This window comes from Symphalangus syndactylus, chromosome 2 (genome assembly GCF_028878055.3).
Source record: "Symphalangus syndactylus isolate Jambi chromosome 2, NHGRI_mSymSyn1-v2.1_pri, whole genome shotgun sequence".
Taxonomy (NCBI): Eukaryota; Metazoa; Chordata; class Mammalia; order Primates; family Hylobatidae; genus Symphalangus; species Symphalangus syndactylus.
Window position 1 is genome coordinate 18463517 of NC_072424.2, and position 26031 is coordinate 18489547.

General features: G+C 43.2%; 1 non-coding gene and 1 pseudogene across 1 annotated transcript; both read left to right on the forward strand.

Annotated features, from left to right (window-relative positions):
- Positions 1–2995: 2995 nt before the first annotated feature.
- On the forward strand, positions 2996–8129 carry LOC129461953 (elongation factor 1-alpha 1-like; annotated as a pseudogene).
- On the forward strand, positions 7343–7445 carry LOC129477572 (U6 spliceosomal RNA). The gene has a single exon (XR_008655778.1). It is a non-coding gene; the product is annotated as a U6 spliceosomal RNA (small nuclear RNA).
- Positions 8130–26031: the final 17902 nt, after the last annotated feature.

Below are 26031 nucleotides of genomic sequence, written 5' to 3' on the forward strand. Positions count from 1 at the left end.
ATGACCAGATGGGAAGAGCTCTGGAGGGGCTGCCGTGGGGTCCAGGGTCTTTGGGTGAACACCTTCTTGGACTGTGGGAAGCAGGAGCAGGAGGCCCTGGGGGAGATATTCCAAGCTCAGCCTGGCTCCTGGCCCCGTTACTGGCATTTAAGCCAGAATAGGACTCCCAGGGAGGGTGTGCACTAAGTCCCCAAAGACAGTTGAGTGACCGTCTCTGAACCCCACTTTACTTGACTGTCAGAAGGGACACAGGCACTTTGGTGAACCACATAGGTGGCCCCAATAAACAGTAGCTGTTCCTATTTCCTCTCCCCAGCACCAGCTATAATTCTCCATATCTTTTTCACAGCATCCTTAAAAAGACAGGTAATGCAGCAGGGCGTTAAGCTAAATACATGGTATTTTGCATATGCCTATCCCCCTACAAGACTGCATTTAACAAAACTGCACATAACTCTTTATTTCCCTTAAAATAACATAGGGGCCAGGTGGGGTGGCTCACGCCTATAATCCCAGCACTTTGGGAGGCCAATTCAGGAAGACAGCTTTGAGGCTGGAGAATAATAGGGTCTGAAGGCAGGGAACCTACAGCCGATTCGTGCTGAATTCCTAGAATGGAATCAAAAGGAAAACTCCACCTCTCCATGCCCAAGTAACAAAAGGATCAGAGGCCACTCCCTTTGCAAACCCGCCGCCCCGCCCCCCCGCCCCCACTTTTCTGCCTTGCAGACGAAAAATGAAAGTATCTGTGATTGGTCCCCTCTTGCAACCAATCAGACTGGTTGTAGGCCAAGTCTTCATGTGTAACTTTGTAATTTCACTTCAGCCTCTGATTGGTCACCTTCCACAACCAATCAAACTGGTTGCAGGCCACTACTTCATTTACATAGGTATTAACCAAGTAACAAATGGGAAACCTCTAGAGGGTATTTAAACCCCAGAAAACTCTGTAACTAGCACTCTTGAGCCACTTACACAAGTCTGCTCCCACTCTGTGGAGTGTACTTTTGTTTCAATAAATCTGTGCTTTTGTTGCTTCATTCTTTCATTGCTTTGTGCATTTTTTCTTTTTTTTTTTTTTTTTGCCCAATTCTTTGTTCAAAACACCAAGAACCTGGAGGACTCATAGTCAAGACCCTCCACCAGTAACAGCTTGAGGCCAGGATTTCAAGACCAGCCCAGGCAACACAGCAAGACCCCATCTCTTCAAAAAAAAAAAAAAAAAAAAAAAAAAATTAGCTGGGTGTGGTGGTGAACGCCTGTAGTCCCAGCTACTCAGGAGGGTCCTCTGAGCCCTGGAGTTCAAGGCTACAGTGAGCTACAGTCACACTATTTTACTCCAGCCTGGGCAACAGAGTGAGACCATGTCTCAAAATAAATGAATAAATAAAAATAACATAGGAAATATGCTGTAGCAGGACAAGCCGCAGACAAGAACCCCTCAGACACTGAGTTGTGAAAGGAAAGGGCTGTATTTAGCTGGGAGCATCGGCGGACTCACGTCTCCAAAAACCGAGCTCCCAAAGTGAGCAATTCCTGTCCCTTTTAAGGGCTTACAACTCTAAGGGGCTCTGCATGAGAGGGTCGTGTGATCGATTGAGCAAGCAGTGGGTACATGACTGGGGGCTGCATGCACCGGTAATCAGAATGGAACAGAACAGGATGGGGATTTGCACAATGCTTTTCCATACAATGTCTGAAATCTGTAGTAACACAAGCAGTTAGGTCAGGGGTTGATTTTTAACTATCAGGCTCAAGGCACAGTACTGGGCTATCTGCCTGTGGATTCCATTTCTACCTTTTAGTTTTTACTTCTTCTTTCTTTGGAAGCAGAAATTGGGCATAAGACAATATGAGGGGTGGTCTCCTCCCTTAATGTAAAGAAATTTTTTTAGAGATCTACTTCAAAAGTTGTGTAATTTATTGACTCTGCTAGGTACCAGGAATTGGGCACGTACTTTACAGACATAATCTTACAACTCTGAGAGTGAGTATTATTTTACAAATGAGGACAAAGAGTCAGATACTATCACCTCTGTTTTACATGAGTAAACTGAGATGCCAGGAAGTTAGGTCATTAATAACAACAACAGGTAATATTAAGTATTAACTATTCTGTTTACAAATATGAAATAAAAATATAAATGTGTGTGTGTGCACACAATTGCCAGGCACATATTAATCATTAAACATGTCTTACTGACTTAATACTATAAGGAGTTTTCACTTAATCCTCCCAACAACCCTGTGAAGAAGGTATTTTTATTATCTACATTTTACACATGAGGAAATCAGGTCATAGAGAGGTTAAACAAATTGCCTTGGTCACATAGTTCCTAAGTGGTGGAAAAGAGATTTGAACTCAAGGAGGCCAGATCTCAACGACTTCAATATTCTGCTCAGTCTCACAGCTGGTAAGTGGTAGAGGGAGAACGTGAAACTGTGTCTGACTCCAAAGCCCACATTCTTGATCACCTTGATATTAATAATTTGTGAGGATCATAATTCATTTATTTAGAAAAAGCTTACGCAGCCTGTTTGTTCTGGTGGGGACTGAGTCCACACTGACCCCCGGAGACTCTCTGGACTGTGCCTAATTCCTAAGCCTGTAGGTAGCAATGCTGTGATAGACCGCCAGACAAAATAAGCTAGACAGTTAGGATTCCATGAATAACGATATCCATGCCCTTCAGACTGTAGAGCAACGCTGCTCTCAAAATTCAGATGTCGTAGTTTCTAAAGCAATTCTAATTTATTCTCCAAATGAATGTGAACTCTTCCTCCTCCAAACCCTCAGAGCATTTATTGGACTTTCTCATGGAATTTTCCATATTCTGACTTACATTATGGTTACTGGAGGACTACTCTTCTCACCCCTTCTAGAACTAATGCCTTGAGAATTGTATGGTTAAAAGATGAATTTGGGTGCTGTATAAGAGGCACCTCCAAATAACAATGGCTTAAACATGGTGGAAGTGTGTTTCTCGCTCACATAATGGTACTGCTGCAGAGTGTGGGGCTGGAGGGAGGCTCTGCTCCACCCGCAGGGATCAAAGCATCTCCCATATGTGGCTCTGCCATCTCTAGAGGACTGCCTTCAGCTGCCCACAATGGCTCAATGCATTATAAGGGGTAAAGATGGAAAGGGAGGGCAAGCCCCTGCCTTTTAAAGACAGAATCAAGTTAAAAGTTCTGTTATTATAATACCAAAGAAAGGGAGAACAGATAATGAAAGGAAATAAGCCATCTCAAGCGGCCATGCCTTAGGAAATACGTTCAGAATGATGTTATGTGCATGCAGACATTTCTTCATTCAACAAAGATGAATAAAATGCCACTATATTTCATATCCAGTGCAAGGCATTTATAAACAATGGATGAATACATGAATGAGTCCCTTTTTTGGAAAAGCAATCTGGAGGTAAGGCCATGAAAATTTAATGAGGGCAAATAATTTAAAAGATGGAAACAAGTAATTTCTTCCCATAGAAGGTTGTAGATACAAACGGATATATTTTAAGCTGAACTTTTTGTGGCTTGCTGAAAAATATGGAAAAATCAATTATAAAGAAAGTAAACAAACACCCCTGATTTATCAGGCTATGCTGCCACCAGCAAAATATATTCCAGAGTCTCAGTCCTGAATTTTTTACTTTGATGACTTTTTCTGTATTTTTTTCTGAAACATACTTTTATTTTTCCCTATACAAAACAAAACACACAAATTGTCACTTATTGCATTTAGACAAATACATGACTGCAAAATTGAGTCCCTTCTGTGTCTTCTGTAAGATAAACACTTAGGGGATTTCATCTGGGAGAAGAGCCAAAAGTCATTCCAATTTATTATTATTTCTAAATAATACATAAACCACCACATAAAGCGTTTAATAATAATGTTGGTTGAGCTGCCACTGGAATGCATCACTGTTGTCAGACATAGACATCACCAACTCAGCTTTTCTCATTTCCCAAATTCCATTAAGATTTATCTCCATCTTCCCAGATGGTGCCATCACCCTCTCTACATCTCCCCACCATAAACAAAGTCCAACAAATGTTTTGCACTTAGCATTTTAACTAAAATGCCAATAGTAATATGAATAGTAATACTAAAGCATAAAATTTTTAAATTCAAATGTTAAGAGATGGTGAAAGTTTTGAATTGAAATGAAGTCGTAATTTAATTAGAATAAGGTTTTCAGAACTTAGGCTTTAGGTTTCAAAGAGGCAGAGGTGAGTCTTGGGAATTTATATTTTCTTCCCCCATGCTGTTAACTTGTGATGTTTTTCTCTACATTCGTTGCTCCTGAGAAGCCTGACTTAATTTCTCCTTTCCCTCCTTGGCACACAGATGTGCTATATTTACACACTGCTATTTCCCAGAAAACAGCTGCTGTGCCCAGTCCAACAGCTTTCTTTCCTCCAACTGCACTGGGCTTAATAAAAAGGAGTAATTCCTAGGTAGCAGTAAATTCCTTAATAAAAAGGAATAATTCCTAGGCAGTAAGACTTTCCCATCTAGGGGAAACAAAGCATTGTCCCTCAGAAAGAATTTTGCAATCCTCATTTTATGTAACTGAATTCAATACACATTTATTTAGCTATTGCAAAGAAAGTACTTGGCAGTTGGTCTGGCATATAGTTACTATTTGCTTAAAACTTACTATAATTAAGGCAAAATTCTAAGTCCACTGAGGAACACTGCAACTCACTGGTTTATTAAAAATACTCACAGATCGGCCGGGCGTGGTGGCTCACGCCTGTAATCCCGGCACTTTGGCAGGCCGAGGCGGGCGGATCACGAGGTCAGGCGATCGAGACCACGGTGAAACCACGTCTCTACTAAAAATGCAAAAAAAAATTAGCTGGGCGTGGTGGCTTACGCCTGTAGTCCCAGCTACTCCGGAGGCTGAGGCAGGAGAATGGCGTGAACCCGGGAGGCAGAGCTTGCAGTGAGCCGAGATCGCGCCACTGCACTCCAGCCTGGGAGACAGAGCGAGACTCCGTCTCAAATAAAAAAAAAAAAAAAAAAACTCATAGATCATTAACTATCCATTTATTCATTAGCATATATTTATGGAGCAAGTACTGAGTGCTAGACATCACATTCTGTTTCCAAAACAAACATGGCCCCTACTTTCACGGATCTTCCAAGCTGGTGGGGAAGGCAGACAACCAAACAATTGCGCAAATGAATGTAAAACTAATTGTCGAATTGGAAAAGTGTTATAACTCTTATAAAGCCTGGGTCTCTGTGGTTCAATTTCCTAGCAGGATCACAGTCAAAGAAATACAATCTACCAAATACAAATACTTTCAGTAGGCTTCAGATCTCTGTCAAGGTCATGAAAAACAAGGAAAGACTGAGAAACTGTCACAGACCAGGAGACTGGGGAGATGTGAAAACTAAATATAATGCAGCGCCCTGGATTGGAACAGGAAGATGATATTAATAGAAAAACTGGTAAATCCAAATAAAATCTGGAGTTTGGTTAATGAACTATATAGTTTGGTTAATGAAACTAACCAATGTCAGTTTCTCTGTTTTGACAAATGTGACAAGGTAATGTAAGATGTTAACAATGGTGTAAATTGGGTAAGGGACATATGGAAATCCTCTCTACTATCTTTGCAATCTTTCTGTAAATCTAAAATTATTTCAAAATAAGAAATATATTTTTTTTAATTTTTTTTTGAGACGGAGTTTCGCTCTTGTTGCCCAGGTTGGAGTGCAGTGACGTGATCTCAGCTGACTGCAACCTCCACCTTCCGGGTTCAAGCGATTCTCCTTCCTGAGCCTCCCAAGTAGCTGAGATCACAGATGCCTACCACCACGCCCGGCTAATTTTCTGTATTTTTAGTAGAGACGAGGTTTCACCTTGTTGGCCAGGCTGGTCTCGAACTCCTGACCTCAGGTGATCCACCTGCCTTGGCCTCCCAAAGTGCTGGGATTACAGGCATGAGCCACCGCACCCGGCCTAGAAATATTTATATATATATTTTAAAAAAAAAAAAAAAAGCTCATATCTTTATTTGAGTTCTCAAAAACTCATAATGGTAAATAACTATAGACCATAGTAACACTTATAAAAGTCTCTGTTTGTGATTTATCTCTTAGGTTAGTTATCTATGGCTTCGTAATAAATTAACCCCAAACTTAGCAGTTTGAAATAACAAACATTTACTCTCTCAGTTAATATTATCCCACAGTTTCTGATTATCATAAATCTGGGAATGGCTCAGCTTAAAGAATCTTCAAGTCTTAGCTGGGACTGGAGAATCCAACACAAAGCTCACTCATGTGGTTGTTGGCAGCCTCAGTTTCTTGCTGGTCATCAGCTGGAGGCTTCAGTTCCTCACCCTGTGGACTTCTCGCATACAGCAGCCACAAGGCTGCTCACAGACATGGCTGCTGGCTTTCCCTGAAGTAAGTGATCCGACAGAGCAGGAACACACGTGCAAGACGGAAGCCCCAGTCCTTTTATCACCTAATCTCAGAAGTGACAAACTATCATTTCTGCCATACTCTACTCATTAGAGGCAAGACAGTATGTACAGCCTTACACACAAGGAAAGAGGAAGTAAGCTCTGCCTCTTTAAGGAAACAAAATCAAAGAATTTGGGTTTTTTGTTGTTGTTTTGGCTTTGTTTTTTGGGGTTTTGTTTTGTTTTTTTCAGATAGAGTCTAGCTCTGTCACCCAGGCTGGGGTGCAGTGACATGATCTCAGCTCACCGCAACCTCTGCCTCCCAAGTTCAAGCAATTTTCATGCCTCGACCTCCTGAGTAGCTGAGATTACAGGCGCACACCACTACATCTGGCTAATTTTTTTGTATTTTTAGTAGAGACGGAGTTTTGCCATGTTGGCCAGGCTGGTCTCAAACTCCTGACCTCAGGTGATCTGCCAGTCTCAGCCTCCCAAAGTGCTGGGATTATGGGCATGAGCCACTGCACCTGGCCAAATAATGTTTTTAAAACTACCACACCTCTACTCCCTCCAATACTCCCACCAAAATCACACACACACACACACACACACACACACACACACCCAAAGGTACAAAAATTAGCATAAAGTCACAAAGACAAGGAAATCAGAGAAGACATCAGCGACAAAAATTCTGAACTGAGAAATCAGGAAACTGAATCACACTTAGAAGATACAAGGAAGCCTAATTGGGAGCCAACAGCGGGGAAGCCAGGAGGCCACATAACATGCACCTCAGAATCTCAGCGCGTCACGCCAATCAGCAGCAGCGGGTACTTCTGGGAATGGAGTGAAGGAGTAAGCTGAGAATTCTAGGACTGGTTGGGAGTCTATTTAAGAAGTAGTTTTACACTGGCTTTGGCAGCACATATACTAAAATGGGAACAATACAGAGAGGATTAGCATGGCCCCTACGCAAGGATGACATGCAAATTTATGAAGCATTCCATATTTTTTTCCTCCAGTCAAAAGTCTGTTGAAATGCACCATGAAGCTTTGAGTGAAGCTCTTCCTGGGGACAATGCGGGCCTCAATGTCAAGAATGTGTCTGTCAAAGATATTTGTCGTGGCAACGTTGCTGGTGACAGCAAAAATGATCCACCAATGGATGCAGCCAGTTTCACTGCTCAGGTGATTATTCTAAGCCACCCAGGCCAAATCAGTGCAGGCTATGCCCCTGTACTGGATTGTCACACAGCTCACATTGCATGAGAGTTTGCTGAGCTGAAGGAAAAGATTGATCTTTGTTCTGGTAAGAAGCTGGAAGATGGCCCTAAATGCTTGAAGTCTGGTGATGCTGCCATTGTTGATATGGTTCCTGATGAGCCCATGTGTGTTGAGAGATTTTCAGACTATCCTCCTCTGGGTCATTTTGCTGTTTGTGATATGAGACAGACAGTTGCTATGGGTGTCATCAAAGCAATGAGCAAGAAGGCTGCTGGAGCTGATAATGTCACCAAGTCTGCCCAGAAAGCTCAGAGGGCCAAATGAGTATTATCCCTAATACCTGCCACCCCAGTCCTCATCTGTGGTGGAAGAATGGTCTCAGAACTGTTGGTTTCAATTGGCCATTTAAGTTTAATAGTAAAAGAATGGTTAATCGTAACAATGCAGCATACATCCTTCAGAAAGAAAGGAGAATGTTTTGTGGACCACTGTTTTTTTTTTTTTTTCACATGTAGCAGTTTTAAGTTATTAGTTTTTAAAATCAGTACTTTTTAATGGAAACTTGACCAAAAAGTCTGTCAACAGAATTTTGAGACCCATTAAAACAATGGCTTAATGAGGAAAAAAAAAAAAAACAAAAAAACGTAGTTTTAGCATAAGTCCCTACTTCTTAGGTATAGGCTAGACCTAGTGACTTCCTTCCAAAGGACGTAGTATGAAAGGAGGAAACAAAAGAGTAACTTTACAGTGGAGAAATCTGACAAACACCATCTCAGCTCAAGGCCAACATGGACAGTCATAAGTTAACATCATCAATCATGATATGATGAAAATGGCATTTTAGGCTTGGCACAGTGGCTCACACATGTAATTCCAGTACTTTGGGAGGCCAAGGTTGGAGGATCACTTGAAGCCAGGAGTTCAAAACCAGCCTGGGACACATAGCAAAATCCCATCTCTAAAAAAAATTTTTTTAATTAGCCAGGTGTAGTGACACACCTGTAGTCCTTGCTACTCAGGAGGCTGATGTAGGAAAATTGCTTGATTTGAGCCCAGGAGCTCAAGGCTGTAGTGAGCCGTTGCGCCACTGCATTTCAGCTTGGCAACAGAGTGAGACTCTGTCTCTTTAAAAAAAAAAAAGTTGGGGGGTGTATTTTATCTCTGGGGTCTTCCTCCCAGTAACCCATAACCTCAGTCTTATTGTGGAAAAAATATCAGATAAATTCCAGTATAATAGCAGGACATCCTACAAAATACCATCCCAGTATTCCTCAAAACACTCAAAGTCATAGAAAACAAGGAAAGTCTTAGAGACTGTCATAGACAAAAGGATCCTGTAGGCACATGACAGCTAAATGTAATGCAGTATCCCAGATGGGATCCTGGAATGGAAAAAGCACGCTAAGAAAAAACTAAGAATGTAAAAACAAACTATCGACTTTAGCTAATAATAATGTATATGTATTTGTTCATTAATTATAACAAATGTGTCTCACCAATGTAAGATGCTAGTAATAGAAGAAACTGACTTTGGGGTATATGGGAACACTCAAGTCTAAAGTCATTCTAAAAAGAAAAGGCATTTACAAAGAAGTAGGCTCTTCCCAAACAGGTACCTCCCACCAGATGCCTCTCTCCCACCGTGGCAGAAAATAGGAGGCTTAGTCACTGGAGTGAGGAAAACAGACCAACGCACCAACCACAGTTGAGGGACAGGATACGCTTCTAGAATTGTCAGATTAGGTAAGATTTTACACACTGATGTTTAAATACCCAGCCCCACTCCCTGATTCTAAACCAGGGGAAACCCAGCCTTGTACATTCCAAGGAGATTTTAAAATTCTTCTCTGGGCCGGGCGCGGTGGCTCACGCTTGTAATCCCAGCACTTTGGGAGGCCGAGGCGGGCGGATCACAAGGTCAGAAGATCGAGACCACTGTGAAACCCCGTCTCTACTAAAAATACAAAAAATTAGCCGGGCGTGGTGGCGGGCGCCTGTAGTCCCAGCTACTCGGAGAGGCTGAGGCAGGAGAATGGCGCCACTGCACTCCAACCTGGGCGACAGAGCGAGACTCTGTCTCCAAAAAAAAAAAAAATTCTTCTCTGACCAATCCAAGAGAAAAGACTGAAAGGTACTGAAGTAGTGAAAGCAGTTAGCCAGCTTGCTTTAGGCAGACAGTAAGAGAAACGTCCCTCGGAGAACCTGCGACCCGCCCCACAAGTGTTTACAACAGACTTCTTGTGCAGATAAAGGAACTTGCACTGGGCGCTTGCCGAAACATGCCTGCAGCGGACTAAGGGCACGCATGCGCACAGAGGGGATGGGGGTGGAGCCACCAAAAACTGCCTTATACAAGCAGGGAACCCAGCCCATCAGTTTGAGTACATAAAAGCCCTTGAATTCAACTGTGAAGGGGCAATTGGGAACCTGCTTTCAAGACCTTGCTGTTTGCTGAGAACTTTCCTTTCACTTAATAAATTCTACTCCGCTCACTCCTCGATGTCCGTGTGCCTAATTTTTTCTGAGCGTGAGATAAGAACCCAGATCTGGCCAAGCTAAGCAACAGACAAATCCTACATCATTTGGAGAAGACGATAAATTCCCCCAATGAAACAGCCCACTCTATGGTATGGTTTAAATTCAACAAGCCCAGTCCCACACATAGGGGTTTTTAATGTCTCAATCTTAAAAATAATTGCCAGATATTTGAGGAAAACCTTAACAAAAAGAGAATAAAAATAACAAAAAGCAATTGGAAAGAAACAGACACTACAAAGAGGAAAAAGTCTTCAAGCTAGATTTAGTTTTTTCAGAGCAATAAGAGAATATATTATCCCAATGAAACAAGAATAGGATGAAATAAAATACAAACATTAAGAGAGAAAATATAGGCCAGGCCTGGTGGCTCATGCCTGCAGTCCTAGCACTTTGGGAGGCCGAGGCCAGAGGATCACTTGAGCCCAGAAGCTAGAGACCAGCCTGGGCAATATAATGAGACCTTGTCTCTATGAGAAAAAAAAAAAAAATAGCCAGGCATAGTGGTGTACGCCTGTGGTTCAAGCTACTCAGGAGGCTGAAGTGGGAGGACTGCTTGAGCCCTGGAGGTCAAGGCTGCAGTGAACCATGATTGCTCCACTGCACTCTAGCTGGGTGACAGAGTGAGATCCTGTCAAAAAGAAAAAAAAAAAGTGAGAGAGAAAGAAAGAGAAAGTAGGGCTCCTGGAAACTAAATTTTTAGAAGCCAAAATGACAAACCTAAACTACAAAAAGACAAAAGGAGGAAAAATATTAGAAAAATAAGAACAGTAGATCAGTCCAGGGGTTCCAACACTCAAATAATAGAAGTGCCAGAGGGAGATTACAGAAAAATAAAAGAGAAGCAAATTCACTTATTCATATTTCAAGAACAGTTTTCAGAATTTAAAGAATAAGACTGTACATTGAGGGGGCCAACTGACAATGGATAAAAATAGATCCATATCTAATCATAAAATTATGAGATTTTGAAACACGGGAAGCATGATTTAGCCAAACAGTAATTCCACTCCTTTTGCAGTGACTGGCTTAGGATTGGGCATGCAGTGCAATTCTAACCAATGAGACATGAAGAGAAGTTTGCTTTGGCCTTTTGGAAAGATATCTTTATTTCTTTTTTCTTTTCTTTTCTTTTCTTTTTTTAAGAGACAGGGTCTCACTCTGTTGCCCAGGCTGGAGTGCAGTGGTGCGATCTCTGCTCACTGCAACCTCCACTTCCCAGCCTCAAGTGATCCTCCCACCTCAGCATCCTGAGTAGCTGGAACTACAGGCGTGTACCACTATGCCCTGCTAATTTTTTGTAATTTTTGTGAAGACAGGGTTTTGACATGTTGCCCAGACTGGTCTTGAACTCCTGAGCTCAAGTGATCCAACCACCTCAGCCTCCCAAAGTGCTGGCATTACAGGCATGAGCCACCACGCCCAGCCTTTGGAAAGGTTTCTTAGTAACTCAGACTCAGGAAGAGAGTCCTCCGTTTTTCTGTTTCTAGGCATCTGGAACTGCTCAGCCATCTTTGAACCACAAGAGTAGCTTAAGAGGACACACATTTTTAAGTGGAAGAGCTAGGTCTTAAATCTATCTCCAAATCCCATGTTGTTAATTGAGCTCATAGTCCACACTGAAAGACTTACTAGGGAAAAGGGCCTGATGAATGAATTGTACCTGGGGCTCCAATTTTTCACAACAGTTTATACATCAAGGGCCTCCAATTAGCTCATGTCACTTTTCTGGAACCTCTGCAACTTGAATTTGAATATTCCTTAGTACTATTAGAAAGTAACCCTAGATCATATATAAATCCTTGAACATCAATAGCCTGGAAGTCATAGTAACAGCATTTATTAATCTACAACTCATTTAAAATGTCATCTTCTAATAACCAGATGGCTGATTAAAGCACAGTACCACAGAGGCCAAGGTCATGAATTTGAATCTCCAGGTATATACTGGTTTACTTTAATCACTTCTACTGTCATAATCTCCACCACTAACTTCAACCAATAATCTTTCAATCATAAGAAGTCAGACTCTAAAATAAGAGGTGAGTTTTATTGTGTGACCAAAAAAAAATGAGGAGGTGGTTGAATTGGGGGTGGGGGGAATTGCTTTATTCCTGCCAAAAAAAAAAAAAAAAAGTAATCATAACAGTGGTTAGAAGCAAAGAAAAGCTATTGTGTTTTCTGATTCAGGCAATAGTCCCACTATATCCAACGGTATTAACTACCTACTATGGATTGACAACACCCAAATCAAACCTCTGGCCAGATACCTCTCCTAAGTTCCAAGCCACATAGCCACCAGTGAAATCATCCCTATAAACTTTATAAAAGTAATCATGGAAGAAGGGAGGGGGAGAAATGAAAATAAATCAAGCTTGCAGCACATTCAGCATTAATCATGAGGTCAGCTTGCTCCCTGACTACTTCTTCACAGTTGTTTGCCACCCATTGCCCCAAAATCACATAGACCTTATATTATAGTTCCTTTTAACTGCTCTATAGATAACAACTTGAACATTGTGAAATGTTTTCCATTTGAGATATTCTTTCAGGTCCTGCATACTGATGAAACTACTGATGCCAACTGGTCTGATGGACCCCAAAAGGAGCCAACTCACCAAAGAATGCAGTTTCCACATCTTGATGTTTCATCCCCCTTATCCTGCCCAGTCAATGACCCCAATTTCCTAGCCCCTTGCCCTCCACAATCTCCTTAAAAACCCCAGCCCAGAACTCCTTGGAGAGATGGATTTGAGGGTCCCTCTCATCTCCTCACTTGGCCTCCCTGCAATCATTAAACTCTTTCTCTGCTGCAAATTCTTCTGTCTCTGTTCATTGGTCAGTTACTGCACAGCTGGCATATGAACCTCGTGGTCCTGTAACACCTGCAACGTATATCTCCTTCTAAATGTCCTAAGGATATCTCAAACTCAACCTATTTAAAACACCTCTTAGATTATACGTTCTCCTTTCAATCTCAATGAATGACACCACGCTTCAACAAGTTGCCCAAGCCAAAACTTGGAAACCATTCTCAACCACTCTCTGTCTCTCAACAACAGGTCTGTTACCCTTCTTTCTCAACATTTCTTCACTCTAACTCCTCCTCTGTAACCCAATTTAGGTATCCTTTCCCATTCTATTTAAATAGACTTCCAACTAGTCCATTTCCTTCTAGTATCTTCTCTTTCCAATGGCCATGGTCATTAGTTATATTAAAATGCAAATCCAATGTAAGGAAGTGAAGGCAGGTGGAGAGGTAGGTATGGAGTCCATGATGAAGACCATATGAGGTATGTGTGTTTCATCTTCTGATTAGGGAACTTCTAAGCGTTTTACTCAGGGGAGTGACATGGTCATAAACCTTCTTTTGCCACTTAGTGGATGTAGGTTCTCATTGGTACTTAAATTTGTGTTTTTCTTATTGAGGTTGAGCATCTTCTCATATACTAATTCATTTAGGCTTCCCCTCCTATAACTTTCCCATTATTCATATAATTCCCCTTTTCCCTTTTTCTTTTGTTTAAATGTATTTCCTGTTTATTCCAATGCTGACTTTTAGGTATTTTCCTCTACATTCTGGAAACTAACTTTTTCTCAGTCATAGATGTTGCGAATATATCTTACCAGCCATCACCTATTCGTTTACTTTGGTAATGGTGCTCACCTTTCAACATCACCCCCCTCAAAAGTATTTTCTAATATATTCAAACCTATTTTTTTCCTTTATTATATATACTTTGAGGATCCTGTTTAAAAATATCTCCCCTGCTCAAGATCACAAAGAATAATATACTCTTTTTTCTATTAACACTGCACTTTTATCTTTAAATTAAGTTTTTGGTTTTTTTTGTTTGTTTGTTTTTGAGACAGGGTCTCACTCTGTCACCCAAGGTGGAGTGCATTGGTGCAATCTCGGCTCACTGCAACCTCCGGCTCCCATTTTGAAGCAATTCTCCCACCTCAGCCTCCCAAGTAGCTGGGACTACGGTAGCATGCCAATACGCTTGGCTAATTTTTGTATTTTATGGTAGAGATGAGATTTCACCATGTTTCCCAGGCTGGTCTCGAACTCCTGACCTCAAGTGATCCACCTGCCTTGGCCTCCCAGAGTGCTGGGATTACAGGTGTGAGCCACCGCTGGGCCTAAATTTAGGTCTGTAATCCACCAGGAGTTTACTTCTGGGTATGGAATGAGATGAGGATCCAACTTTATTTTGCTCCAGATAATGGAGCCCATTTTCCCAAGATTATTTACCAAATATTCTCCCTTTCCCTATCTCTATAAAGTACCACATTCCCAAATATAGAAGGTCTATTTCTGGATGCTTTTCTGTTCCATTGGGCCTGTTTTTATAATATATGCCTGTATTTATAATATATGTCAGTATCTGATAGTGTAAGTCTCATTTCTTTGGCCCCTTTTCCCAAAAATGTTTTAGTTATTCATGAAGTTTGATTCCTCCATCTAATTTGCAAAACCCATTTATTAAGTCCTCTAAAACACTCAGACTTTTAATTGGAATTACACTGAATTTATAGACTAATTATGTGAGAATCAACCAGTGTTATAATGTTGTCTTCCATCCATAGCTCTTTATTTACATTTTATTTTATATCCTTTAATAGAGTTTCTAATTTTTCTTTATAAAAGTCTTGAGACTTTTTTATTATGTTAATTCCTAGAAAATTTATAGATCTATGGAGTTTGGAGTTTTTTGCTATTTTAATTTGTACTTTATTTTCTTTACATTTTATGATGAGTTATTTCTAGAGTAGAAGGTACTATTATTAAAATTTATTTTGTACCTCCAAACCTGCTGAACTTTTAATTCTCTTTTTAGTTCTAATGGTTTACTTACTCTCTTGGGTTTACTTTGAAAAGTCTTATTCTATCTAAAAATAATAACAATTGTGTCTCTTCAATTTTGTGTTAGTTGCGATTTAGGTTCAGCTATATATAACAGAGCCCCCAAATAACAGTAGCTTAAGAAGATAGAAATTCATTTCTCTCTCATGTAAAAGTTAAGATGTAGGGAGTCCAGGCCTGGTATGAAAGTTCAACAGCAGCCTTGGGGTGCATCCTCGTCCTCATGCTCCCATGTGCTCTTGGCATCACATCCATGCAGAACCCACAAAGGAAGCACCTCAGAAATTTCACACACAGCTCCCCCTTACAACTCACTAGCCAAAGCCTAGCTTTAGATCTTGAAAAATCATCTATTCACTATTTGTTTTACTTTACTATTTCATTGATTTCTGCTTTTACCATTACTTCTTTTCTTCTTTCAAATTTACTCTATCCTAGTTTCTTGAATTGAAAGCTGAGTTCATTTCTTTTCCACCTTCCCTGTTTCTAGTTTCATTCACCACTATAAATTCCCCTCTTGGTATAGTTTTAGTTGCATCACACAAATATCACCATGTCCCACTTTGATTATCATTCTAATCCCAAGAATTTTGTAATTTCTCCTTGTGGTAGGGCAGCTCCTGACTTGGCTCCAATGATCCCTGCCTCCTGGTACTGCTGCCCTTGTGTAACTCCTCTCCTGGAGAGAGGGCTGGTCCTAGAGACTTGCTTCTAGAATATGACAAAGGTGATGAGATGTCAGTTCCCAGATTAGGTTATAAAAGACTATGACACTCCTCTTGCCAGCACACACTCTCTTAATCACTCTGATGGAGCAAGGGGCCATGCTGGGACATCCACAGAGCAAGGAACTGTGGGCAGCCTCTGGCCCACAGCCAGTAAGGAGCTGAGGCCCTCAGTCCAACAGGCGGCAAGGTTCTAAATCCTGCCAACAACCACGTGAGTGGGCTTGGAAAAAGGTCCTTCTCCAGTTGAGCCTTAAGATGACTGCAGGCTGGGTGCAGTGGCTCACGCCTGTAATCCCAGGACTTTGGGAGGCTGAGGTGGGTGGATCACTTGGGCTCAGAAGTTCGAGACCGGCCTGGGCAACATGGCAAAACCCCATCTCTACAAATAATACAAAAATTAGCCAGGTATGGTGGCGTGCACCTATAGTCCCAGCTGCTTGGGAACCTGAGGTAGAAGGATGGCTTGAGCCCAGGAGACAGAGGTTGCAGCGAGCTGAGATCTCACCACTGCACTCCAGCCTGGGTGACAAAGCCAGACCCTGTTTCAAAGAAAAAAAAAAAAAATTACTGCAGCCTCAGCTGCCACTTTGACCCTGAGCCAGAGCACACAGCTAAATCACACCTGAATTCCTGATCCACTGAAGCTATGAGATGTTTTGTTTTATGCCACGAAGTCTTGGGATAATTTGTTACATAGCAATAGATGATTAATATACCCCTATATCTTCTTTAACCCAGGAATTAATTTTCAGTGATATATTTTTAAATTTTTAGTCATATAGGATTTGTCATTAGTCTTCCGTATTAGTTCTCTCTTGCTGCTGGAACAAACTACCACAAGCTTAGTGGTAAATTTGAAACAACTCAAATTTATTATCTTACAGTTCTGGACACAGGTCTTACCAGGCTAAAGTCACGGTGTGGGCAGGGCTGTGTTCCTTTCTGGAGACTCTGAGGGAGAATTCGTTTCCTTGCTCATTCAGGCTGTTCCTTGCTGCGCTTGGCCTGAGATCCCCGTTTCCTTACTGGCTGTTTTGTTACAGCCGTTGACCACTCCCAGTTTTCAGTGGCCACCCACAGCCCTTGGCACACGCCCCCCTCCCTCCATCATCAAAGCCAGCAACAGCAGGTCAGGACTTTCTCGCGTTCCACCTCTCTGACCATTCTTCCATAACCATGCCTCCCTCTGGCCGCAGCTGGGAATGGTTGTCCCCTTTTTAAGGACTGATGGGATTCAAGTGGGCCCACCTGGCTAAACCAGGCTACTCTCACCATCTCAAGGCCCTTAACCTTAATCACATCTGCAAAATCACTTTTGCCATGTAAAGTAATATAGTCATGGGTTCTGGGGATTTAAATGTGGACATCTTTGCAGGGCCATTATTCTTGCTACCACATCTTCTGATACTGATTTGTAATTTAATTATATTTCCACCACAGGATATAGTTCACATGAAGTCATTTCTTTCTAATTCACTGGGAATTCCTTTGTGACACAGATATAGTAAACAAATAGTTTTGTGCCTGTTCTGTTTGCTTAAAATAATATATTTTTTTCTGAAATGTAAAGTTAAACTTTGCTAATTTGAGATAAGTGATCACATTGTTAAACTCTTCCATATCCCTGGTCATTTTTTTCTGCTTAATTTATCAGTTTTTGAGTATGTGTCAAAATCTCCAGCTATAATTCTTGACTTATCTATCATCTTAATTCTTTCTGTTGTTGTTGTTTTGTTTATTCATTTATTTTTTAGTAGATATGGGGTCTCGCTATGTTGCCCAGGCTGGTCTTAAACTCCTGGGCTCAGGTGATCCTCCTGCCTCAGCCTCCCAAAATGCTGGGATTACAGGTGTGAGCCATTATGCCCGGCCTCTCATCTTAATTCTACCATAAATTACTTGATATGTTTCAGGGGTATGATATTAGAGGCAGGTGTCTGTAATTGTTGTATCTTCGTGGTCCATCATTCCTTTTATCAGCATGCGGCACCTTGTTCATCTTTGGTCAGGTTGTTTTGCTGCTGCTGTGTTTCGTTTGCTGTAAATTTGTTTTGTCTGATACTAAGATTACTCCCTGAGCTTTTTCCTGTTCACAGCTGCCTGCTGCATCTCTTTTTGTTAACTTATTTTCCATTTATGTATATTCTTTTCTTGTAAGAGTGGCTTGGTAGATCATATGTTGCTGGGTCCCAGGATCCCCTCATTTAGCCCATCAGAGACTCTCTGAGTTTTGACAGTTACCTTTCTTTCACAGGGCTTCGGCTCCTCAGATGTCTTCTAATTGTTCCTTGGAGCTCTCCATCATTCCCTTAAGATTACCTAACCCTCGGGTAGTGATGGCTCCTTGGTAGAGAGGAAAGAGCCTAGGGATTATGCTTCTCCCAGTGAGCTGGGGGTGAGAAGGCAGAGAACCTCTACGTAGGCTTTCCGGGCTCAAGCAAATCTTGCCTGGGGACCCTGTGGAGTGAACAGTGGTAGAGGTTCTGGTCTAGTAGAAGTGGGTACTCGATCAATCACTGTGTTCATTTGCCTGCTTACTTAAGAGTTGCTGTAGATTGTAAGATTTTGAGCAAGCCAACTTCTGGGTCCAGCCATACCAGCAAAGGTTTGCAACTGCACTGGGAAGGGCCTCCCAGCTCCCACCTAGTTCACCCAGGGCAGTGTCAGAGACAGGCAAGGCCCCGAGTAAAACCCAGTCCAGTCCATTCTGGCCTCGATTTCCTCCCCTGCTCAACTCCAGACCCCCTGCCCCAGACCAAACGCTCTCCTTTCTCCAAAGCACTTAGGATCGGCTGCCAAGTGAAGCTTCGAGTGCATCGCCCTCCCTGTCGCTTCCTGAGCATCTGCAGGATTGAGATGGGAAGAAGCTGGCTTCCTTGACTAGAAGATAAACTCTGAATAGCCTGTAACAGAGGTTTGTTTTTCTTACAAGAAACTGTACAATTATTTATTGCCTATACAAGCTAATTTCAATTTTGAGCCTCTCCTGTGGTCAGGCTGGTGGGAAAACACAAGCTTCTTATTTCCCATAGGTAATATATTCACATGGCTCAGAAATAAAAAATAAACAAAGTGATACTGTAAAAGTCTCCCTCCTACCTGCATATAAAACTGCTAATATTGGTTTCTTATGCATCCTTCCAGAGTTTCACCAAATACACACAAGCAAGGATAAAAATGTATTCTATATGCATATTCACACACATTCTTATTTGCTCCCTTTTCCACAAAGGACAGCACACTGTACAATCTACTCAGCATTTTGCCTTTGTTATTTCACTTTAAATGTCTGGTAGACCTTTCTCAACAACTAGATTGAGCATTCTTCTTTATAGCTATACAGTATCCCCTGGTGTGGAGGACTATAATTTATCCAACCATCTCCCATTGATAGACATTGAGGTTATTTACAGTCTTCTGCCATTACAAACAATGCTGCATTGAATAATATAGAGAGTTTAAACAACGGGGGAAATGTAAAAGATAGTGGAGGCATTTCATTATGGGTTTCCCAGTAATTTATTTTTCCCCTGCTGCTGTTTCTTCCTGCTGCATTTCTATTTACCTGGAAGCCCATTGTTGATGCTTTACTGCATTTTGCACCTTGTTCACGGTCATTTTAGCCATTGGAACTATACAATAAAATAGAAAAATGTACATTTGTGGAAGTCTTGAAAGTTGACAATAACAACTACAAATCTCACACTCATTCAGGGTCTTCTGCAGCCTTGAGCGCTCGGATAGCAGGCTGATGGGGATTGTGCAAGCTCAACACACAGTGACCATCAGATGCAGGCACCTCCCTCCTGTCACAGCAGACTAAGAAGCACAGGGTGCACTGGTCAGGCCACTCTTTCCAGAGCTACTGACACCATGAAAGGTACACAGAGATTCACAGTGATCTATAGCTCTCAAAAACCCACTGTGTTTATACCCAAAAGAATTGGAAAGCAGAGACTCCATGAGATATTTGTACAACCATTTCTCTTTCTTTCTCCCCTCCTCACCCCTCCACTCCCGTTCCCTCCTCACCCCTCCACTCCCGTTCCCTCCTCACCCCTCCCTTCCCCTCCCCTCCTCACCCCTGGCCCCCACCCCTTCCCTCCCCTCCCCTTCCCTTCCCTTTCTTGAGACAGGGTCTCACTTTGTTTCCCAGGCTACAGTACAGCAGCTTGATCTCAGCTCACTGCAGCTTTAACCTCCCGGGGCTCAAGCAATCCTCACAGCTCAGCCTCTCAAGTAGCTGGGACTACAGATTGTGCCACCACACCTGCCTAATTTTTCTGTATTTTTTTGAGAGACGGGATCTCACTTTGTTGCCCAGGCTTGTCTCAAACTCCTGGGTTCAAGTGATCCTCCCACCTCAGCCTCCCAACGTGCTGGGATTACAGGCATGAGCCACCACACACGTCCTGTACACCCATTTCATAATAATATGATTCACAGTAGCCAAGGAGTGAAGGCCACTCAAATGTCCATTGGCTGATAGATGGATAAACAAAATGTGGTGTATAATACAATGGAATATTATTCATCCTTAGAAAGAAGGGAGATCCTGACACATGCTACAACGTGAGCCTATCTTGAGATGATGCTCAGTGAAATAAGCCAGTCACAAAAGGACAAATGCTGTATATTCCACTTACGGGAGGTACCTACAGTAGTCAAATTCATGGCAAAAGAAGATGGAATGGTGCTTTCCAGGCACTGGGGAAGGGGAAAGAGGGAGTTACTGCCTAATAGGCATAGAATTTCAGGGTTTTTGTTTGTTTTTTGTTGGTTTTTTTTCTGTTTTTTTTTTTGTTGTTTTTTTTTTGAGATGGAGTTGCACTCTGTTGCCCAGGCTGTAGTGCAGTGGTGTGATCTCAGCTCACTGCAACCTCTACCTCCCGAGTTCAAGCAATTCCCTGACTCAGCCTCCCGAGTAGCTGGGATTACAGGCGCCAACCACCACGCCAGGCTAATTTTTGTATTTTTGGCAGAGATGGGATTTCACCATCTTGGCCAGGCTTGTCTTGAACTCCTGACCTCGTGATCCATCCACCTCGGCCTCTCAAAGTGCTGGGATTACAGAGGTGAGCCACCGCACCCAGCCAGAATTTCAGTTTTGCAAGAAGAAAAGAATTCTGGAGAGGGATGGTGGTGATGATTACACAACTATTAGCATGTACTTAATCCCACTGAACTGTACACCTAAAAATGGTTAAGATGTGTATTTTACCACAATTTTAATTTTTTTAACAGTAAAAAATCAAACATTGGCAGCCCCTTGGTTGACATCACTCTTTCTGTATAAGCAGCCATATGCAGAGCCTTCTCTGATTGAATCATTTTTCTCCATAATCCATTTCTCCACAATCAGAGAAGAGAGTTGTACAGAAAAGATCTCATCATGAGGATGATATTAGTGAAAGTACATGTTCATATTAATCAGGCCTCTACTGAGCCAGGCACTAAGCTAAGCTCCTCACTTTATCTCGTCAAATCCTTATTAAAGCTCTGCAAGGTCAACATTATCTGCATTTTACAGATGAGAAAACTAATGCTCAACAACGCCAAGAAAAACAGCTGAAAACTATTAGCACTAATGAGAGAAAGGAGTGGGGCAGATGGACACGGTACCAGTGGGAAGTCACCAATACTTTCCTAGGTATGAACAATAACTAACTTGAAATTGTTTTTTAAAAGTCCCACTCAACAACCAAAACCACAAAATATTGGGTAAAGGGCTGTAAAAAATCTAGTAGAGAAATGTAAATAGGAGAGGGATTAGGACAAGAGAGAGGGAAGAAATTCACCTTTTATCTGGTGTATCTCTGTATAGTTTGAATTTTTACAATTATTTTTGTAACAACAAAATCTTAATATAAATGTGAGGTTAAGAAAATTGTTCAGAGTCAATATCTGAGAGCGAATTGGTCTAAATTCAAAGGCTATTCCTGGCCGGGCGTTGTGGTTCACGCCTGTAATCCCGGCACTTTGGGAGGTTGAGGCAGGCGGATCACTTGAGATCAGGAGTTTGAGACCAGCCTGGCCAATATGGTGAAACCCCATCTCTACTAACGATACAAAAAATTAGCCGGGCGCAGGGGCACACGGCTGTGGTCCCAGTTACTCTGGAGGCTGAGGCTTAAGAATCGCTTGAACCTGGGAGGCAGAGGTTGCAGTGAACCGAGATTGCACCACTGCACTCCAACCTGGGCAACAGAGCAAGACTCTGTCTCTAAATAAATAAACAAACAAAGGCCATTCTTTTATGTTCTGCCATCCTAGAATCCACCCAAGAAGACTGCTGGCTGGTGCCACGTGTCATCCTGAGAGGACACACACGTTAGAAGAACATTTTTGAATTACAAAGCCAGAAGGAAAAGACTTGGTTGGATGTCTCCTTCCGTAAAGAGACATTGTGGGCGTTTTCTGTTTGCTTTTGCATTTTGTTTTTGTTTTGCTTTGTTTGTTTGTTTTGGACGGAGTCTCGTTCTGTTGCCCAGGCTGGAGTGCAGTGGTGCGATCTCGGCTCACTGCAACGTCTGCCTCCCAGGTTCAAGCTATTCTCCTGCCTCAGCCTCCCAAGTAGCTGGGATTACAGGCGCCCGCCACCATGCCCGGCTAATTTTTTTGTGTTTTTAGTAGAGACGGGGTTTCACCGTGTTAGCCAGGATGGTCTCATCTCCTGACCTCGTGATCTGCCCGCCTTGGCCTCCCAAAGTGCTGGGATTACAGGCGTGAGCCACCGCTCCCGGCCGTGTGTGTGTTTGTTTTCTAAGGATCATCGTCAAAATGAAAACACAAAATCCACATTTCCGTGGGGGCTCAGTGACCCACCCGCATGCAGCGTTCAGTCTCGTGTGAACAGAATCACTATAGAAGACTCCCTGATTTAGGAGATTTTCGAGCCAGGGTAACCATGTGTACCTGGGGCAAGGGAGATAGGATTGTGCTTTAAGTGAATGGCGCCCCCTGGACCACAACTCAATGCAGAGCTAATGCTCTCGGCTCAATTTCCCGCCTGATTTCCCCTGTGCCTTTTTCCGTGTCGATCCCCCAAGTACTGGCCCTTTGGCTTGGATTCGGTTTTCCCCCAGCCTAGGATCCTTCAGTGACACCGTCCACCTTCACCCTGCTCATAACTTCTGCTTCCCCTGGGCACTGAGCCTTGGAGCTCCGGACTTCCCCAGTGACAGACCACGCTCCAGGAACTCAGACCAGGGTGAGGGCTTCAGGCCTCCACGTTCTTGAGGGCTCCAGGCAGTTTCCTGAGGGTGCTTCAGAAAAAAAACTATCACTTGCCTCCGGAGGGTCACATTCCCTTGGGAGACTCCCTCTCACTTTAGCCCTAGTATCCTTCCAAATCCTGGGCACTTTACAAGCCCCCATGGCAACGCATGCGTGGCCCGGAACTCCCAGTCAATTGGCACTCCTGCTCCCTCTCACTCATTCTCTCCCTCCCTCATTCTCTCCCTCCCTCCTTCCTTCATGCTGTGCTATTCCCCACACCAAGATTTCTAGCCCACTAGGCATGCACATCTCTTGTATCAATTCATTTTCTTTTTTATTGAGACGGAGTCTCGCTCTGTCACCCAGGCTGGAGTGCAGTGGCACGATCTCGGCTCACTGCAACCTCCGCCTCCCAGGTTCAAGAGATTCTCCTGCCTCAGTCTCCCTGCCTCAGTCTCCCAAGCAGCTGGGACTACAGGTGCACGCCACCACACCTGGCTAATTTTTTTTTTTTTTTTTTTTTTTAGTATAGACAGGGTTTCGCGATGTGGCCAGGCTGTTCTCAATCTCCTGACCTCAGGTGATCTGCCCGTCTCGGCCTCCCAGAGTGCTAGGATTACAGGCAAGAGCTACTGCGCCCAGCCCATTTTCCATATAGCAAATTCCTCCGTGCAGTGGAGCTTCTCTAACAATATAATAACACGCATTTGTAAAGCATTCTTGCATACCTTCATTTGGCCCTTTCATGTGATCTGTCCAAATAAGCCATCTACACAATAACTTGGATAATAATACCTAGCATTTTTGAGCATTGATTGTGTTCCAGATAATGAGCTAATAAGCACCTTATTATCCTCAAACCGTCTTCAGAGGTTATTATTATCCACATTTCATAAATGAGGACACATGCTCAAGAGTTGGTAAGTAACTCTCCCAATGTCACACAGCTAGTAGGTGATGCAGCCTGGATTCAAAGCCAGGTTTATAGACCTTGAAGTTCTTTCTGTTACACTGTAGCTCAGGTAAACATGTGACCATATTTACAAATGCCAATACATGGTGAAGGGGGAAACAGAAAAGCTCTAAAAATCAATAGTGAATTCAGAAGCACGTAAATCTGGACAAATGACCTTGCCCCCATCCCTGGAACTGAGGAAGTCCCTGTATTACAATGATCAATGCCATTTACTCAGCGTCTCCTCGGTGCCAGTCCTAAGGGCTTCATGTGTAATTTTTCTTACTAGATGTGTGATGGTAATCAAGTTTCCTGACTTCCCTTACTCCCAATTTTGTCGTATAGAATAAGATGACAATGTCTGCTCCTGTGGCTGTTATGAGAGGTGACGGAGATGAAGCATGACTAGCACTCGGGACTGGGAGGAGCAGCAATCATGACTGTCCCAAGGACTGTGATCGGGGTCAGAAAACATTCTACATGGACCTTCCTAGGAGGGAGGCAGCCTTCCCACAAGAACCCCACCCCCACTAGCCAGCTGTCTCCCCAACAGCACCAGCCAGGACTGAGTACGTGGCCATCCCTGGGCCATCACTTGTAAAGGGACAAGTGCCATGCTTAGGCTAGTCACGTGGGGTGGAAGAACACAGGCCAAACGGACAACATTCTTTTCAAAGAAATTCCTTTTATTAATTTAGAGACAGGGTCTCACTCTGTCACCCATACTGGAGTGCAGTGGTGCCATCATGGCTCACTGCAGCTTGGACCTCCAGGTCTCAAGCCATCCTCACAACCTCAGCCTCCCAAGTAGCTAAGACTACAGGTGCGTGCCACCATGTCTGGCTAATTTTTTAAGTTTTTTTTGTAGAGACGGGGTCTTGCCATGTTGCCCAGACTGGTCTTGAACTCCTGGGCTCAAGCAATCCTCCCTCCTTGGCCTCCCAAAGTGCTGAGATTACAAGCGTGGGCCACTGCACCTGGCCCTTTTAATTTTTTTTAACTTAAGCCCCTCCAAAAATATTAAAAGGGATCTAATCCATAACCTCCACCAATATTTCTCAAATCCTCATTTCACGCCACCCCGATTTCTCCAAAGCCCCTCAGAAGACCCCTCCTCCTAAGGCTCTTCCTCTACCGCCAGCCCTTAGAGGCCCTTCCCTGTATGATCTATATTGACTTGGCCTCTTCTAATGACAGCTTTCCTTCTTCCCTCTGTCTCCAGTCTGGTCTTTCTCTGCTCAACTAGGGGGTGGTCCTTGACTCCTCTCTCCCATCCCAAACCCAGTTGATCAGAAAATCCTCCAGCCTCTACCTTCAAACTAGGTCCAGAATCCAGCCACGCTTCACCCCTTCCCTTCTACCATGGAGGTACAGGCCACAGCATCCCTCACCTGCGCTCCTCTAAGAGCCGCCTCTGTGGCTTCATGGCTCCCACTCTTGCCCTGTAGTTGAGGCTGGGACGTACCACCCTGGTGAACTCTTCAAACAGAGGCATTCAATTCCCCAGCTTCCAGAAGTGTCACCTGCCAATGGCACTCAGCCATGTCCCTTCAGGAATTTCCCTCTTAGGAAAGGGGCTAGGTTTAGGATAAGAGCTGCCTGGCTGAGCTCACACCCCCTTTCTGGGAGCAGCCCACATGCTATGACTGGTCGATGCAGGGGTATCAAGTCCAAGGCCCCTCACCTCCATTCGAGACATCTCTGAAAGGCCATCCCATTGGGCCTGTGCTGCAACTGCCACACAGGCCTCTGCCCAATCCTGCCTCCCTCACTCCCCTACAGATGCTGATCCCAAGGGTGCATCTCAATAAACTTCCTGCATGTTTTCCTCTCTCTCAGAGTCTGTTTCTGGGGAAATCCAACCTGTGACACCCCTGCTGTCCTTTCTCCCCAAGCAGCCAGAATGATGCTATTGAAATACAAGGCCCATCATGTCACACCTCTGCCCAGGTTCTCCAGGGGCTCCTCATTTCTCTAAGGGTAAAAGTCAAGGCCCTAATAATGGCTCCAAGAGCCTGACCAGCCCGCCCTGACTTCACTCTCCTTGGCTTTTTTCCTACAGCCTCCCC